This window comes from Ambystoma mexicanum, chromosome 3q (assembly GCF_040938575.1).
Source record: "Ambystoma mexicanum isolate Mex_15411 chromosome 3q, UKY_AmexF1_1, whole genome shotgun sequence".
Classification (NCBI taxonomy): Eukaryota; Metazoa; Chordata; class Amphibia; order Caudata; family Ambystomatidae; genus Ambystoma; species Ambystoma mexicanum.
Genome location: NC_090926.1, coordinates 374,620,175 through 374,639,877, shown reverse-complemented (window position 1 = coordinate 374,639,877; position 19,703 = coordinate 374,620,175).

The window sequence follows — 19,703 nt, the reverse complement described above, 5'->3', positions numbered from 1 at the left end:
TCTTCAAAGGTGATGTGTAACACACGGTTGGTTCCTCGGGCTGGACCTCTGTGCACTGTGTGTCTGAATCAGAGAGTAAGATGTCTGCAGATAGAAAATATGGGATTAATGAACTGGGGTTATTGGGTGCCTCTCTCCTCTTCCCTTTCTCTTCTCCTGTAGGACCCCAAAGGTTAACGATCTCACCTTAGGTAGGTGAACGCCGAGCTCTCCATCTGCCTCGGGGGCAGGGTGCCGTAACCAGTTTCTTCAATGGATAAGGGTGCAGGCCTCTTGACCTCAGAGGACTGCTGTCCGTCGTTTACTGCACGAACGGTAAGTTCTGGGCACTTCAAATGTCTTAAAAGTCTGTAAGTGCGTAAGGCGTGGCTGCTGTGGAGCGGTGCCGAGGAGCACGTGAGTATGGCTTTTGACTTATGTAAAGTTCTTTTGTAATGATACCTCTTGTTTTGCAGGGTTCCGGCGATGGCGGATGGCGGGCTGAAGAGAGTTGAGGATCGAACCCGCGTGAGGAATAGAAGCGCTTGGAAGCACGTAAGTGAGCGCTTGTTGCCTGCTTCACGATGCGCACTAACTGTCTCTTTTACCTTGCAGGTACAAGTTCGGAGCTTTAGAGAAGCTGAAGGGTGCTGGGGTACCCGCTGATTTCGGCGTGGGAAGGAGTGATGGCACGTGAGTAGTAAAGTTGCCCAATGTCTCTAAACGCACCTTCTTTTGTCTTTCAGATGCGGGATGCAGCGTTGAAGGCCTCCGGAGCGTGCGAAGAGCCGGTAAGCTTTTGTCTTTCAGATGCCGGAATGCAGCGCGAAGACCTCCGGAGCGTGCGAAGAGTCGGTAAGCCTTTGTCTTTCAGATGCCGGAATGCAGAGCGAGGCGTTGGTGACAGCCGCTGGACCAGGTAAGAGATGCGCTGCCACTGAAGACCGTAGTGCTAACCTGTTCTTTCTTTGTCTTTATAGGTGCTGCTGAAGACTGGATTCCAGGATGGTAAGCCTTTGTTCCCTTAGGCACAGGATCAGAAGACACGGTGAGCGTTCTGCTGCAGAGAATGCAGAATAACGCAAAGCAAGATTCATCCAGGGGGTGTGGTTTAAATAGCCTCCTGTAGTGCTTAGGTGTCTCCTTCAACGGCCTCGCCTAGGTAAGAAAAGAGTTCCTGCTTTCCAGAAGAGTTCCAGTGTTCTGAACCTAGGGAGTGGCTCCTGCCCCACCCAACAGGAAAAGTAGTCCCAAACAGAAGAGGATCAGGGGCTCAACTGGCAGGTAAGTAAGCAGCATGGTCTGCTGCAGGTAAGTCCACCCAAGCATTATGAGCCCGGCGCTTCCAGCGCTGGGACTGGGCATATTTATGAGCCTGGTGCCACTGGCGCCAGGACAGGGTCCAAAAGGTCCCAATTGGGACTGGCCGGCACCCGGAACCGGGGTTATGGGTCTGCTTCCAGGGGAGTTGGGTAAGTCCTGACCCTTTGGAAGCAGAGATCATGACACTTATTGCTACAATGCACATTCCAGACAGATGCCCCATCAGACCCTGTGGCCACTACAATCAGAGCATGGAATAGTATTCTGCACTCTGAATAAGAGCATTGCCCATACTATAAATGGCTTCCCTTGTGGCGATTTCCAGGACTCTCTCCTACATTCGACCAGCATGTCCTGTGCCACTGGGAAGACCTGGGCTACCGAGCTCTGGCTGACCTATACCCTGACGGTAAATTTATCACCCCTCAAACATGGCGGCCCGAACACTCCAACTCTGTGCTTGAACTACTACAATATTTCAGGCTGAGAGCGGCAGTCTGGGCGATGTGGCCCTCCTACCCGAATGAGCCCCCAGACACACCAGAACTCCAATACATAGCAAACTCCTCAGGGAGCAAGGACATAATATCCTCCCTGTATAAAATGCAACTGGAAAAACTAGAGGGGATGTGGAGCAAAATGTGTGTTCTCACGCGTAACGTCTCCCTCAGTGCCAGATTCCGTTGCATACAATATAAACTCCTCAACAGGCTTTAATATACACCGCACGGAGTAGGGAGATTCACACACACCCCGACTCATACATGCCCGAAATGTAAATATGAAGAGGCTGATCATATGCATATGTTTTGGGCCTGTGCTGCTCTAAATGCGGCACCCCACCCTCCCTTGAGATGTGACTGAAAGCCCTCACGTGGATACAAACGTGTGAGGAAGAGTATATCGGATCCCTTCCCATGCCATCCCTCCCAAAAAATGTGTGGACCGAATTTTGCAATTATTTGATCAATAGAGACGAGGTTGAGTGGAGTTCCACTCCCCCATCCGAGCCGCCCAACCCACCATAAGCGCCGGGCACTTCGCGCTCCTTCGAGATGTCAGTCCCCCACCCTTCTCAATTTGAGCAGTCTGTAATTGCTATGTTGCAATGCCTATGTGTGACACTGTGATGCTTGTTTGCCTCTGTGTAATTTGGGCTGTACCTGTCTTAACTTTCTGCAAATAAACAAAAGTAAAAAAAAAAAAAAAATAGAAATACAATCTTTAGGCCTAGAAACATTTCAGGTCCCTCAAATCGGTCACTCCTAATGCATAGAGCCTCATCATGAGTTGGGCGGTATCCCGGCGGTGAGACTGCCGGGATACCGCCCAATGTTAATAGCGCTTACACAACTCGGTCTGGCGCAATTCACAAGTTGCGGGTCAGTAAATCCTCATTCCTCATTGGGTCTTCAGATCCAGTGGGGTTGGAAAGTGCCAGAAACCGCCGAAAACGTACCACAAATTGACATATTTACCCCAAGCTAAAAGCTGGAGGTAAAAATGCAACTTGTGATTTAGCCAGCCCTTAAATGCGGTGGTAAAACCATGATGAGGCCCATAGAGAGAAAACAGCCAACGTGTTGGGTTTTTACATTTAAGGACTTTGCAGCAATCTGCGCAGCTTCTCTTTAATCTGGACCATTCATTTATATAAGCAAAAATGTATTCCAGCAAAGATTTATGGCTTGGAAATCCTAACTACAGTTCTTGAGAGGTCCTTGGAATAAGACACATTTCACAGGGCCATTTTGGTTTGTCTGCGTAATTCCCCAATACCCCTACTATGTGTTGAACTGGGTTTGGCCTCACTTAGTTCTACTGTCAAAATTAGATCTGCTGTGCGCTTTGTAAAAATAGTTCACGTTGATAAAAAGGATATAAAATACATGCTTACACTGACCATTCAAAAGAAGGTTTCTAGGCACTTAGCTGCGTTTCAGGTGATGGATGGATCTTGCCTAAAATGCTTTGACTTCGTTTACACCCCAAATCTCCTTTAGTAAGAAATCATTCAATCGTAAAAAAAATAGTTTAAAAAATGTTATTTTAAAAAGCGATTGAATGGGCTGTTAGGTAACATGATCCATGTCTGTATCTCTCAAGATTTTGCACTATTCTGAAGCACATTCGATTTGTTCCTAATAAAACTCATATTATTCTACAATTTAGACTAAATCTGCTGGAGTGTATAGAGATGGTAGGATCTTGTGCATAAGTACATAAGTGATTTACAGAGCATGTGTTTCTCTTCTGTCCGGTACTGAAGGAGAATAGAAGTATTTTTTTGTGAAAATGTATTCACGTTGAATGTTCTATTGCGACTAATTCCTTCTGGGCAAAATGTTTACATAATAGCCCATTAGTTAGGCCGATTTATATTTTATTGTAAGGTTTTATTGCTTGCCCATTTTGTATTCTATTGTTATGCTGTGTCTATGTTTTAGTTGTTGTTTGCTCATTATTTGTGTTTTTAGCGCCTGTTTCCCTCTGGCCCTAAGGCGCTTTATTAGTGTATGAATCCATAAATAAATCGTTGTGTATTACACGTTTTTGGTTGCACATTCTGCACAGTCTGAATCAAGCGGGTGTTCAAGCAGCATTGTAAGGTTATCCAAGCCGTATTGGTGATTTATAATAAGTACATTTCAACCAGCTTTTGGTATTGTATTTTTGTTTCGTTGAATTCATGATATTGTATTGTATTGTATTGTATTGTATTGTATTGTATTTTATTTATAACGCGCAACCATCAGGCCCGGGGGCATCAGGGCGCAAATTGTATTTATTGATTTTGTGCAAATGTATAAGGTTCAATTTTAATCAGATGACACTCCATAAAAAAATAAGAAAATAAAAATACTTCTCCCCCAATAAAGTAACTGAAAGTGGAATGTGAAGGGAAACCACCTGCTGCTTCCTTTCTAGGTCCCACGGGAATTCAAGGGAAAGGTAGCAGGGGCTGTGAAGTCACAGGCCCTCAGCCTTTAGCAATGTTTTATTATGTAGCAACGATTAAGCCTCGTTGCCCACAGTTTAGGCAATTAAGGCTCTTAGGAAGCCAGAAGCTCAACTTATGGGCCTCAAGGATGCAAGGGCACGTAAGGAGGACTTGGGGAGCATACCAGCCTGTATTTCTCAGTGGTGGAGCTGGGTGCTAGTTGGCACCGTTGATTTAGACCAAACAGGAAACCAAGATAGGAATGGACGCTTAGTAAGGAATACTTGGTGGCCGGAATGGCGCTTGTCCCTCTTCCATTTTGAACCGTGGGATCTGTGACACAGTAACGGGATGAAGAGTGTGGGCGGCATGGGTAGACAAGCAAGGAGCCATGCGGGAGCCCCGGGGGCAAGACCAAGTCTGTCAAAGGTAAACAGTAGTGGCGAAAACAGGGACTGTTCAAACATTGGAGTTCGGAGATGCACGGTTGTCCAACTCCAGGCCTGAGGGCCAGAATCCTGATGGGTTTTCAGGATATCACTCATTAATATTCATGAGAAGAAATTTGCCATCCAGAAACGCTAGTATGATTTATGTATTGTATAGAGCATACTTGATGCCGCATAGAATAATGCAATTTCCTGGTGCGAAGGACAAGGGGTAACCCAGATGCGCTGTGGAGGGAGAGGGAATGATGCATATGTTTTGGGAGTGCATAGTGATTAGGGGCTACAGGTGTGAGGTGGAGAGAAGGATGAGAAAGGGGGGATAATACACCTAAAGTGGACGGTGGAGGTTTGCCTGTTGGCGATGCTCCCAAGATCGAGAGGCCAGACAAACCAATATGATTATGCACTTGGCTTGTGTGCTGGCAAAACAGAGGATTGTTATGGCCTTGAAGTGTCACCGCGGCCCACACATAGATAACTGGTGGAGGGATTTGAGGAAGTGGTCCATGGTAGAAACTATGGTATGGCATAGGGCTTTGCAGAGAGGGATAAGGGGAAGTAGTGAGGATGTGGGAGCCTGAAATGGATTGGTACAGATAGACCTACAGATAAGTGGTGTATCGGCCACTTTTACTCCCTATAAATTGCCAAATATGCTCAAAAAATTCAAATAGGGAGTAAAAACACTCCCAATGAAACATAGGGACAAGACATGTAGAATTTTACGCCCCTTGCTTTCACCCTCACAGCTTCATGGGCCTGATTGGACCAGTAATACACCAAGTAGCACAGGAAGAACTACTATTTTGACTGCCTGATAGGAAGATGTATATTTATCGTTTTAATATGCATGAATAACTAGGTGAAAGAAATATTACAAAAATATTTCAGTTTTTCTGTTAAAACATATTTTTACTCACTTATAAAATACTCTCATTGATAATTATACTTACATTTATACTCCCTAAAAGTTATTTTACTCCCAACTTTAAAATATAGGAAAGTAAATCACTCCTACTTCCAAATCTTATTTGGAGTACTGGGTACAATGTTTCTTTCACCGGATCACAAACCCCCATGAGCTTCGGTGTGGCTGAAGGAAGGGTGAAGTGGGGGATAAAAGGGAGCATCGGCCTGGAAGTTGCGGGATAATAAGGACCTTGTATAATTGGATGGGGTTTGGATGAGGGTGGAGAATGCTCTTTGATCAACGCATTATGTTATTGTTGTTTGGACCATATTTCTATTTGCATTATTGTATTGGATGGCTGTCAGACAGTATGGTTGCACTGTTGTGTAAATATCAATAAAAACAAATGGAAAAAGAAAGAGTAGAAATTTGCATGTATTTAGAAACATTGCATGCACATTTATCTAATGAATATTAATGAGGCATATGAAAATGCAACATAGTGCCGGAGGTCTCAGCCTAGTCATACTTAAAAAGCCTCACCAGGCACGGGTTCTGTACACACAGCAAAGTTTATTCTTAGTCAGCTGGACACCATCACAGCAGACACAGTTGGTCAGTCAAAAATAGCTGGAACTCCAGCCTGCTCATTTTAAACACACTTTTTATAGCAAATACAGGATTGCACAATATTTATATGAAGATCTGGACCTTGATTTTTAATACATTTTGACTCTCTATTGGACAAAAAACACTTCCTGTTTAGGATGACTTGCTATTTCCCAAACTAATGAATGGAAGCTCTGAAACACATGACCCCTTAAGCAAATTTAGCAAATCTAGGGAATTTCCCAAATTTCACTGACAATACCATATAAGTTGCCATTTTAAAGCAGAAAAAACAGCTTTTTCGTTGTGACATATTTCTAAAGAATTTCAGGACATAGGACTGTCTGGCTCCTCGTAGCTAATTTTCCAGCCTTTTGTGCCAGATTTCTTAGCCCATTTTGTTCACCGTTATCTCACCCTGCTTATTTACTTTTCACTGAATGCCAGGTCCACTTTGCAAAACAGCCCGTGAAAAAATACTGTATATTTGCTAATTTGATGCTAAATCACCTAATACTGGCTTCTGTTCAAATACACTCCCACTTCATAACACACAACACTTCACTTCTGTGCTTCTCATTTTTTCCTAAGAACTTTGTGGGATTCTGAGATTTGCAGCCATTTGAACTGAGTCTCCATAAAAGAATGAATTGTCTTGCTAATGTACTGTAAAATGTATGTTTGTGTGTAATGTAAGCACACCCTCCATGTCCCATGCCACAACAAACAAGTGTGCACAGTGACCCCTATTTCCAATGTATTTTTATCTTGAATAAGGGCAACCTAACTTACCTAAACAAAGATCCTGATATCTACAATGCTGGGCAGGAGAGTGAAATGTTGGCCCTAATTACCATATTTGTCTGTCTACCATAAGAGGGGAGGAGGGTTAGACCTCCTCTACAACATGCTTCCAGCCCTCAGGCCTGGAGTTGGACAACACTGGATCCATGGCTACATCAGCGTAGATTGCTTTGAAGGAATGACTCTCAGGATTCCCATGTTAGCGTCAAGGTGTAATAGAAGGCTACAAATGTCATGTTCAGAATACACAGATAACCTTAGACACGTGTAAAAACCTAGCAAGCAGGGCACCAAGTCCGTTATACAGATCCTAAGACAGTGCAGTGGGCTCATTTAATTTCCTTTGATTTCTGTAGAGTTGCCAAACCACTGGATACAAAGCATCATTCTGTTAAAAAAGTGGAGTTCTTCCGTAACCAAATGTAACACTTACCTGACCCTTATGACTTCTACATGTACCATGAAAAATTAGTCTCGATTTCAACTAACTGCATACATAAAATAGGCTCATGCGAGCAATGTTTAAGACAATGCTGTGGGCCCCTTTGTGCATCTGGGCCAATGTTTGCAAAAAACGCTGGCACTTAAGTGCTCAAAATGCCCTGGGAAAGGATCATTTAAAAACAATTTGCCTGGCCAAGCCCCAACAAATATTTTCATTCAACAACGTTTATCAGCAAGTGTGATATTTGGTCGCTCTCATGGCTAAATTTTCAGTCTTCAAAGTAAGAGGGTCAAGTTTCTTTTTTTTCTCCAACAAAGGTTTTTGCCAACATGTAAATAAAGATGCAGCTGTAGTAATGGCCATTGTGAGGAAGTTAACTCAGAAAGGGTCTGCACAACTATTGTAGAATAGGTGAAATGAGAATAATAATCAAGCTGAGTATTATAACACAATTTAATGCAATATGAAAGGGTCAAATGAAGTGCATCTACATTCTTTGGTAGAGGTATTTCTGAAAGATTTGTTCATGTTGCTGGAGATCCTACCTGTCAGCCTCTGACAGCTTTCATATAGGCAGGAGGTTGTTGCTGGTGGCAAGCTTAGGAAATGTAGCAAAGGGTAAAGAAAATGAAGTGCATTCAGAGTACACAAGTAGTAAGAAGAGTAGATAGAGGTAATGAGTGATTTGGGAACCAGCCAGAAAGTTACATTTGGGTACGGTTTGCGTACACAGTGCTATGTGGCATATTCAGTGGTTTGAAGTGGGCGAACAAGACAAGTGCCATCAGAGATTTAGTGTCAGGAAGTCCAATCTGGTCACCAGTCCCCACGAATATCCTCTAGCCTCGCTCCTCAGAAGCCTGGCCAGGTACCCCTAAGTGGAGGAGGGCAGTAGAGAAGGGAGGGAAACAGGTCTTAATCTGGAGCACTCTACCTAACCCTGAGGGTGTAAAAAAGAAACACAGAACGTTAAAAATACTGACATTCCCTCAGGTCCAATCACTCTTCCCCCATAAGTGTTACCAAAATAGCACCAGCACATGGCAATGGGGTGAAGTGTATGCAGCAGCAGAGGTCCAAGAAATCCACAGGACCAGACAGCACACGGATGCACCAGAAGTCCAGAAATTAACTACATAACCCACACCGCCCAGCGACATAAGGATGCAACAAAAGTCCACAAAAGTGTTCCAAAAGGCAGGAGGACAATTCACAGTTCTATCATGCCAGGACGTTTCTGGCTAAGAAAGTCCAATGAGCTCCAACCCAAGTGAGTCAACAGTTAGTAGGCCCAAAAGAATGTAGGAAACCCAGAAATATGGAGACTAGGGAAGGGAAACACAGCAGGGATGACTGTGGCAGGAGAACAGTAACCCTGGGGAGCAGGCCAGTGGAATGATCAAGGTGGCAAGAAGGGGCAGAGCACCAGAGAAGAAAAACATCCAGGAGCAGGCCTGTAAAGGGACGAAAGTGGCAAAGAGAGAGAGAGAGTACCGAGGCAGGATACCGACAAAGACAGGATAAATATGAAGGGACCTCTTCTGGGTGGGCAAAGCCATCACTCCCATCCCTGAACACAGAACATTGGCCTGGCCTGGATTTTACCCGTGCCATGAATCCCTGAAATTTGTGGAGACCGTTGACATGCCAGTCAGTGCCCATCACTGGTGACACTCTGAACTGGTGACGTGGGGTGACATCTGCGATGAGTAGCTGGAGGAGCTAGAAATCCCTGAGAGCAGCTTGTGGGTGATACCTGGAGGAAGCAGCAGGGCAGCCTCTTGGAAAATCGTGCTTGGCCCATTTTGCCAATAGGCAGCAGCAGAGATTCGGGTAAGAGGGTTACACACCATTTTGTGTCCATCTCTTGAAGTGAGTGAATGAAACTGGTAATGTTAGGAGACACTTTGGAGGAGGAGCGAGTGGAGCCAAGAATTCTTAAGGGTAGGTTTTGCGAGAGTCTTGTGCACCTGATTTTCTTTGAGAGAGCAGCAACGTTTTTGGGGAACTGGTGGAATGCCAGTCATTGAGTGCCCAACACATTTGGAACAACATGTCAGCTCCCAAATGAGCCAGAGGCGGGCAAGACATGCATAAGCAGTCTTTCCACTTCAGCAGCAGCACATGCGGTGTGCATTGGGAAGTACACTGTCAATTGAAGGTATCAGTACAACTCACGTTGCACTCTCTGTCAGAGTTACCTCTGGGGTACATGCATGAATACAAATGAATAAAGGGGTCATGCACAACAGTGAGGAACATCCAGTGAAACTGACAGATGAGGCTCCAACCACTATCTCAGGGGAAGAAGAGGGAGATGTAAAGACCTCTTCCCCTGTCGAGCCATGCATTAACCAACACCATCTCCACAGCACAGGAGGGATGCCTGGGCCTCAAGAAAGAGATGCAACCATCCATCAGCATGCTGATATATCTGGCAAATCCTGCATGCCAGCTAAGCCCTACCGGGCTGGGGCTATTGCTGACTCAGGCTTTTTAAAAATGGTGGCCTGTTTCGCCGACACTAATGCAGACACTTTCTGCCTGCCTAGATGCCCACCTCTGCCTACTACATATTGTCTGCTCATCCCCGTTTCACTGGCCTACCACAGGGAGCCAGCAGGCTAAGCCCCCCCTCATAAGGCCCACCTACAAAGCCCAGAATCTCATCCCCTGTCTGACCCTGCAATAACCAACACCACCTCCACAGAACAGGAGTGCTGCCTGGGCCTGAAGAAAGAGATGCAGCCTTCCATCTGTGTGCTGAGATATCTGGTGAATCCTGCATGCCAGGTAAGCCTGGCAGGCTGGGGCTATTAATATCTAAGGCCTTTTCAAAATGGCTGCCCATTTCGCTGATGCTGCTGCAGAAACGTTCTGCCTGCCTAGATGCCCGTCTATGTCTACTGCGTATTACCCGCGCATATCGTTTCACATTTCTCCAAGATGCCAAGGGTAGCAGTAGTGACATCACACGACCCTTGACCCCCTGATTAGATCAAAGTAAGTGATGCCATTTGACCCCTGCGCCCACGTGACATCACTGGAAGTGATGGAAAATGACCTTCAAATGCGTCTGACACCCGTGTTTCCAGGCGCTCTCATTTTTGGCATGTATAAGTGCCGAGGCACAGATGATGGTGTGATTTGTCCACGGTCACACATTTGGGGAATGTCATTTTCCAGATTAGGCATGGGCTCTATATGTAGAATATACATAATGCAGTACTTATAACAGGCTAACTGAAATCTCTAACAAGGGCTACAGTTAGTGTATGAAACATCTATAGGTCAATGGACAGAGAAGTACTCGTCATCTGTGGTGTTGCTATGTTAAACAAGACAAAATAGCGCTGACCTGCGGAGGCGTGCGCTGCTGTTTACCGGGAGCAAAATGCTGCGCGGGCAAGGCCTGAAAATTAAATCATTGACCAGGATTTAGGATTGGCAAAAGTCCCTGGTTATAAATGTATCCATGAGTTAGCTACCACTACGATAGAAGAAACCTATTTGACTGGTATGCGTGCACACAGTGGAGTGCAACTGATGATGTTATCTTTTCTGGAGTATAATACCTGAGAAGCGTTCTTTCAATATGCCCAAGACCCCTCATAGTTTTTATTATCTAAGCATAATACTGGGTGCCTGAGGATTAAAAAGCCCCTCCATTTAATGTAATATAATTTCTGCACACATACATCCATGGCACCACACATTTATTTTAAATTGAAAACACCCATGAGTTGCTTCTCACCCGGGGACTCACTGGCAGACTTCAAGCCGCGCACTGCACACTACCCCTTTGTCAGACAATGGCGTAGCACAAAATGTGAGCCCCCCACCCCTACGAGCCATGGTGTGGGTGCCCCTCCAAGCTCCTTAACAATGCACAAGGCACGCTATACCCCGGGGTGGCCCGGACCACCACGTGTTCGCAATATCCATGATGATTATGCCGCTGCAGGGGCATGCACTACTGCATGTGAAAGAGGTATATGTGTTTTTTTAATCAAAGCTTAAATATTTCACAAAACGTAGAAAGAAAGCCACAAATGTATCAGCCACCAGTGGTCGTTGGAGAGTTGTTTATTTGGAGGGTGTAAATATTTGCCAGAAGTATGTTATTGCGACCAAGCATAGCGAGGGAGCCCAAACTGTCGAAAATGGGTTGAGGGGGATTCTTCCCACTCCCCATAGTAAATGTTTAGAATAATGGGTTAAAATGGTGCATTATGCAGCACGCTTTCAGTGAAAATTTGGGTAAAACGTCAAGAATTTGTGTAAAAGGCCAACAATCGGTTTTGTAGAGTGTAGGGTAAATCATGAAAAAAAGTACAATAAATGCAAGTCACTAAAAGTGCCCAGGGCATTTCCCAATGCATTATCATGCCAGTTCCGGCAATATATGCCAGTATAAAAAACATTTCCATGCTGGCTCCACCAACATATGCTAGTATTCCCATATAAGACCATACTCATGTTCGCTTTCAGGTTTTTTTTTATAGTATCATTACAGGAACTGTGCACAAAAATGGCTCTGCAAATATATGCCAGTACTCCTATGTAAGAACGTACTCCCATTGGTTTGGCCATTAAAAGTGACATGTCACAATATGAAAACCTGTCCAAACTGGTTCCAATGTAAGCCACTGTAGACCCATAAGAACACTTATCATGCTTGATTCATCATAGATGCTCAGTTAATAAAACGGCATGCTACAGTAAAAAAATATACAGATCGCTACACCAAAACATCAGTCTAGCGAGGTAACATGCTTGCTTTTTTAAAGATGCCGAATAATGAATCTCATGCCACAGAAAGCGATGGCTAGACTGACTGCACCAAAATGCCAGTCTAGCCAGGTAATGAATGACACATGAACTTGGCTTTGTCCAAAAATACCAGTAAAACATGCAATGAAGGATGTGTCAAAAATGCTCTAGTAGTCCCCAGTCTCCCAGGGCCTTACACACACACACATGCATCACCTTTTGTTCTATGGGTCACTTACCCATACATCCCCTCTCACATTCATTCACACTGCATTCTTCACTCATGCACACACCCATCCACCACATTCAAATACACACCATCACATTCATGCTCATTCACCCACCAGTCACTCACTCATGGCCCTTTTCTTACCTCCACCCTTTGCATTCTCTACACAGGCACACAACCCCCCACCGGAAACATTCAAAAACAAAAAAACACACGACCATCTAGACTTGGTGCGGAGGGGGCCCCTGCTACACCAGGCGCTTCTGTTTTTATTTTATTTTATTTTATTTAAAAAAAGAAAAACAATGTTTATATTTTTAGGTAATTGGAGTCTCATTGAACACCTCACCAGGCTTCCATTGTCCAGCTCTGCCGATGCAGCCACTGTCCAACAGGGCAAAGCCTCGCCTGCCTGCGCTGCGCTGTCTCAGCCTCAGACCCATTTCTTCCTTGATTTGCTCTCTCTCACTTGTCCACTCTAGCTTACTCTTACATCAAGCCACCATGCTCTGTCACTAACACGAGCCAGGATGTCCTCTTCTGTGTTCCACGTGTGCTCCCACTTTTCCATCTTCTCCCAGACATTTAATCCCTAAAGTTGTATGGCAACTCAATTTACTCATTATGCACTTTTGACCGTATCAGCCTAACGCTGCTACTTAAACAACATTCTTAAAGTGACTCTAACAGCCTTTGCTGCTACTGCATGCCATCCGCACCCTACCAACTATGACTTCATTATCCTATGCTAATGGCAAGCTACCTAACTGTTCAATATCATTACTTCTGCTGCTAAGGCTTACCACTGCCTACTGTGATTCTACCAACATATGCTGCTAATGTATGCCAGTTCTAACCCCCCAACTTTGGTCCTTTATGAACTGCTAGGCCATACCTTTGTATCCATAGTTCAGAGTTATGCTGATGTATCTGTGCAATATGAGGAGGAGGATTTACATTATTGCATTTTACCTACTGTACCTGCTTACTTTCTGTAGCCCCCTTGTGAGACAGGCATGGTGACAAGAGAGACTAAGACTTGGAAAGTAAGATTTTAAAACCTGTCTTTAAAGTTTCAGGGATGGTGTAATACTAAAGGGATGTTTCCCTGAAATGATGCTTGTAAGGGCCGTCGGTGTCTGAAAGTCCAAATAAAAAGTCTCTCTGTGTCTAAACCTATGGTTGCCCTCCCTCTATCCAAAAATGTGTTAGCGGATCTTTGTCAAAAAATGAAAAGTAGTGGTTAAACCGAACAATAGGGAAACCAAGGCTGGTTTCTGGTGGCATTCTTGCCGAGCGTGGTTTTAAGCTTATCAAAAAGAGTTCAATCAAACAGAGTTGCTTGCAAGACCTTTGCCGCAGGGTCCTTGCAGTGAACTCCAATACCTTCAGTTTGTTTTGAGTTCCTTGGGGTTCCCTTGTCCAATCTTCAATTTATTCAAGGTTCAAGCACCATAAAAGAAAATGTATCACAATTCTCCCTTTAAGCTTCTCGGGTTCCCTTCCCCACACTCCAGTCTTTTCAACACTATAAAGTAAACCAGTAAGTCTTCAACTAAGCTGGGCCTCTTAGGGCGCCCTTCCCCAAGTGCAGGCCCCTTCCAGCTTTCAAACACAAATCAATTTGATCAGGATGTACTTTGATTTCTTAAGTAGGCCTCTCAGGGTTTCGTTCCCCAAGCACAGGCCTCTTCATCTTTCAACACACAACAAAATATATCACAGTTACTTTTAGCTTTCTCGGGGTGCCCTTCCCCAAGTTTTAGGCCCCTCTAATTCCAAACACAAAGTCAGGATATGCCTTTTTCTCATTTACAGCTTTTTCTGCATACACTCTTCTCATGGGGTCGAATCAGAGGCTTTCGAAAACGCCAGGCTCTTTGCTTTCCCTTAGCATGACCACCACTCTGGCCCGTTGCTCCTCTCTTTATTTCTCACTTGCACTTTCCTTGGAAACTTTTATCTTCAGGTGTTTACTGTGCACATTTGCATAGTCTTTTATTCCTTTCACCCTGGGGTGCACACTTTCACTGCTCTTCTCCATTCTATATTCCTTCTGTGCCTCGTGCACCTTCCTGCTTTAGCGTGCTTCTTTTACCCTTCTGTTTCACTCACTTCTGTCTTTGGCTGTGCCCATTTGCACTGTCTCTTTCCTTCTCTGTGCTCACACGCACCTTTTCATTACTTTTCTCTCGGGTCGCTTGCCCTCTCTTGGATTTCTTGTGCACCCTCCCACTTTCCTGTTACTTTGCTTATGTCTGCTTTTCAATTTACATCTGGGCTACTTGCCCACCTTTATATCTGTTTACTTTATGTCCTTTTATTTCTGTGCCGCTCGTGCAGACTGTTCATTTTCTTTCTTTCTATTTTCAGCATTTTGCTTTCCGCTTCATGCTGTCTTATCAATGTTGCTTTACCTCCCTTTCCTGCTTCAGTCACCCACACTCTCCCGAGTTTCTCTCTCTCTCTGTCATGCGAAACTCACTGGGTAGCATAGCACTGGCGAACGGTCTCTCAGGGATGCTCTAGGTCGAGGTCAGGGTCTCACCACCTGCCCCTCAGACACGCTTGAGCCCAAGGGAACGAGCACTTGCATGGAATCTACCAGTAGGGTTCCAACCGCCTCGCTTTGGCTCTCAGGAGACACGGCTCCCCAGTCATACGGCAGCTCTTCTCGCACACCGGGCCAGCTTTGCAGCATGCCGCTGTTCTCCGGATCTTCCTTGCTGCAGCTCCCAGCTTCATGGCTTACTGGTCCAAAATGCGTCTCCAGCTCACTCATCCATCTGTGTTAAACCACACCTTTCTAGGGTAGGTTGCCCTTACTGTCCCCAGGTTATTCCTATCGGTAATCTTTGCTGATCTTAGTTGCCTCTTCCTCGTCTCAGTATCTGTTGGAAATGGGGAGGGGGAAATGGTGTGAAATTGGAGATACCCCACAAAGGCTGAGGGAGAGTAGGTTAGGATATTTTTGGGGCCGGGGGAATGCCATATCTCATTAAAAGGTGATTGGTACATGATAGGGGAAGATATTCTGGCCCTAGTTTGGTGGACCAAAGTTAACTCCCTTTGTAGTAACTTACTCCCTTTCCTACCCACCCGGCAATGCGATCCTGGGCTGGTATAACTCTTCCCATGATCTGAACTGGGGAAAAACAAAGAAGTTTTGGAATTGAGATTATATTTTGTTCTGTCTGGTTTTCCCCTTTCCCCGGGGTTGTTCTTGGATAATTGATTTGTCTCTCTCTGAGGTCAGGGGGGATGGAGCCTGCATAACCCATAAAAGCTTCTGGGATTTCTTTACTTATCATCCCATTAGAATGCCGCAACTCTCCATTGGGTATTCTCCTCCAAATCTCCCTGACCCTCCACTCAGGTGATCCTCCCTCGCTTGTCCACCTGCAGGGTCAGGATCCAAAAGCGATGTCCCTTCCCTGGCCACCTGAATAGAGGATCCCGGGGGAATAGGTCGGAGAACATTGTCAGGTTTCTCACACCCTGTACCATGAGGTGAGGCATTCCAATGTTGAAAATGACCTACTTGTGCCTGCATACTTGATGTAGCACACAAAGGTGAGGCTTTCCTAAATTGTGTACCCACCCCAATTGTTTCTTCATTTCCATTCCTGGGCTGTGTTGAACCTGTTCACTTGATACTTAATGTACCATTCTCCACCCCCCATCCTTATCATTGCTCCTTCGTCCCCGACCTTCATCACCCTCTCCCACCACATCTTGCATTTCATGTTACAGCGCTTGCCCGATCCGAATGTCTCAAGGCCTAGTAGGAACGGTTTTGTTTTGTTTTTCTTAATCCCTGTCCCCCCCGAACCCTTGTCTTGATGCTCCTTGAAACACCAATAGCTGTATATGCACATTATAAATAACCAATAAATAAATAAAATATCTACCAAAGACCAGGGATGAACAACACATGGAGAAGTTGAACAGTGGGAGGAGTTTAAAAGTCCCATGTCTCTATCTCCAACACTGCCATCCTCTAATAAATTAGACAATAATGATGTGGAGATGGATAATGATCAAGTCAAATATTATGCTCCATCAGAGTCAGGGTAAGAATGAGCATTACTGCTGTATTATTGTTATTGTTATTATGGTATTTATTGAGCATGGATGTAGCTTCTTGAAGCAACGGAGTACTTTACAGAGGTATACACCAATACAGTTACACAACTAAGTACTTTAATGAGGTACACAACAGTACAGATAGACAGCGGGGTGTAGGATACAGAGGGGAACAGAGGAGAGGTAAAGCTGTACAGGGTAGTGGAGAGGAGTGGGTGGAGAGCATCTGGTGACTTAAGTGATGCAGGGCAATGTGATGGCCTAGGAGTTGAGGACGAGATACTCCTTGAAGAGGTGGGGTTTGAGTGCTTTTCTGAGTTGTATTAGTGTGGAGGAGATTCCATCATATTGGGGCGTAGGCAGAGAAGGCTTGTTTTCTGGTCCTTTCCTTTTTGAAGCAGTGGATTTAAAGTCTGCACACGTCCTGGCTTCTGGTGGTGCACTGTCTGTCGGAGATGCTGAGTTTCTCTGTGAGGTAGCTGGGTGACTGAAGGGCGACTGCCTTACAGATGATGCAGCAAGACTTTAAGGTGATTTGTGCATGCAGTGGGAGCCAGTGCAGGTGGATAAGGGCCAGGGTGATGCGGTCATTTCTGCGTAGACCCTTGATGAGGCATGCGGCCGCATGTAGAACACTTCTCAGGGCTACAAGGGAGGATGATGGGAAGCCTTTGATGAGGGCATTGCCCACATACAGGTGAGATAGGACCAGCGCTTGAACGGTGGATCTAGAGCTGTCCGGAGGGAGGAAGAGCTTGACTTTCCATAGGGGGAGAGCCGATAGAAAGCTGTCTGAGTTTTCTTAGCTATGTGTGTCCTGAAGGAGAGGTGTTTGTCGATGCGGAATCTGAGGGGCTTGATGCAGGAGGTGAGCTCGGGTGTGAAGCCCTTAGTGTTCATTGTTGATAGCCAGATCCGCATGTCTGGGTGTTTGGTGTTGTTGGTGATGAGTAAGAATTCGCTATTGGAGGGGTTGAGCTTCAATTCAAGTATGCACTGAATATCCAAGACTGGATCAGCGAGAGGCAGGTTTTGAGCCTGCAGATGTCCTTGATAGAGTCGATCTTGTAGTATACCTGTGTGTCGTCGGTGTATTGGTGAATGTGGATGTTGTGTGTGGCTAGGAGGGCTACCAGTGGCGCCCTGTATAGACTGAAGATCACTGGGGAGAGGATGGAACCCTGCAGGACTCCGCAGGTGATAGGTAGCATTGGTGATTGAGGGGAGTCCATCTGAACACACTGGTAGCAGTTGGCGAGGTAGGACTTGAACCAGCGTACGACAAGGCCGTTGATCCCCATGCGCCAATGTAGGGTGTCCATAAGTGCCCGCTGTTCTATTGTGTCGAAAGCGGCCGAGAGGTCGAGTAGAACCAGGAGGCAGATGTGGCCATCATCAAGGATGTTGAGGGCATCATTGTCCACCTGTATGGCTGCCATCTCCATGCTACATCTGGGTCTGACCCTGGATTCATAGGTATGGAGGAGATTGTTGGTGTTAATGTGCTGCCGCAGTTGCGCAGCTACAGCTTTCTCAATGATCTGACCTAGGAAGGGAAGGATGGGTGATGGGGCGATAGTTACCTAGGTTATCTGGACCCAGAGTGGGTTTCTTTAGCAGTGGGAGGATCTGTCCTATCTTTAGGATGGATGGGAAGGTGCCTTGAGTTAGGTTAGAGGCACATTTTGCATTCAGGGTGTGCGTCTATGTGTGTGGCTTGTGGGTGGGGTTAGAGGAGATGCAGGTGGTGTGATTTGGGGGGCTATCCAAAAGAGCGAGGGGGTATGGAGAGTATTAAAACCTCTGTCTTTTTCTCTCCCCACCAACACACAGCAAAATGCATGCTCCCCATGGCTCCCTCAAAACCTCTCAAAGCATAAAGGTATTTTGAAATAATTTTGAGTGCATTAACTGAAATACACTTCCCTTTGCTGCTGTAAAATGTATAGTTATGGTGTTGGTTAGCGTTGATTAACGTTTTTTTTCCACAGGTTTTTTTCCCAGCTCGTTCACAAACTTCTGTTGCTGGCAAAGGGTTTAGGCCTGAGTGTTAGGTTTGCAATAACATCTTTTTTGTTGTGAAAGGCTTTAATGCAAACCCACCTATTGCTTTTAAAGGATGTACACGTGTACAAACTCATGGATTACCATTTCACTCAGTATTATTGCCAGACTTACTCAGCACCATCTATTAGCCATATCTCCCCTCTTCGCCGACTAATTATACCAGCCCATTCTTTTTCATATCCACAAGAACACTTGGGGACCATAAAAATGGCAACAGTGGGTGGTGCAAATCCTAATAACATTACTGTTGCCCCTTGCCACAATGCTTACATAAGGGAGCAATGACTTACTATATGCATCACAGCGATTAATTTAAACAATCCACATCTCTCTTAGACCATCCTCGGTTCATGTAGGCGTCTTATCTGCTGTGGAAGCTCTTCACTCTGCCATAAAGAGGGCATTTTGTGATGTTTGATTTTTATATATCCTTGCTAATAATTACAACTCCCCTGCAAGCTTAAAGGTTTCTTTAGTACCTGCCACACCCACTGCCACAAGATTAACATTATTATGTGCAGCTCCTGATCCGGGAATTTAAAATGCAGATGTAAGAGAGGATCAAGACCTCAGAGCAACTTTTCAAAGCCCTAGAGCAATCTGCGAGCTGGCTACCGGTGGGAAGGTCATAGAGGATTGACTGGGTTAGCCAGTTGTTTACAAGAACGACTAAAGCACACAGGGATATTGCAGTCCTTATCTATATAGACCAGTTACCTTAAAAGGTGTGATGAATTCTACATATCTCACAGTTTAGGAACGTAATACTATTGGTTGACTGTTTCTCCTCTTTCTTCCCCTTTCTGCTCACCTCAGGTTTTCGCCACGCATTCATCTATATACATCCAACTCTCGGCGCCGACACATCTGTCAGCTGGCTTGGCAAAACCAGTTCTTTCCCCAGACACAGGGATTGTTTCTTGCAAACGATTCCGGCTAAAGCCTCCACCCTACAATGACCCACTTGATCACTTCTCAAGTCCATAAAACAACACCACACTAACTTCATCTCGTTCCATGCATCAATCGGTCTCGATATTGCCATTACAGTAAGTCTTTGTTTTAAACAGAGCTTTGCATTTCTGACA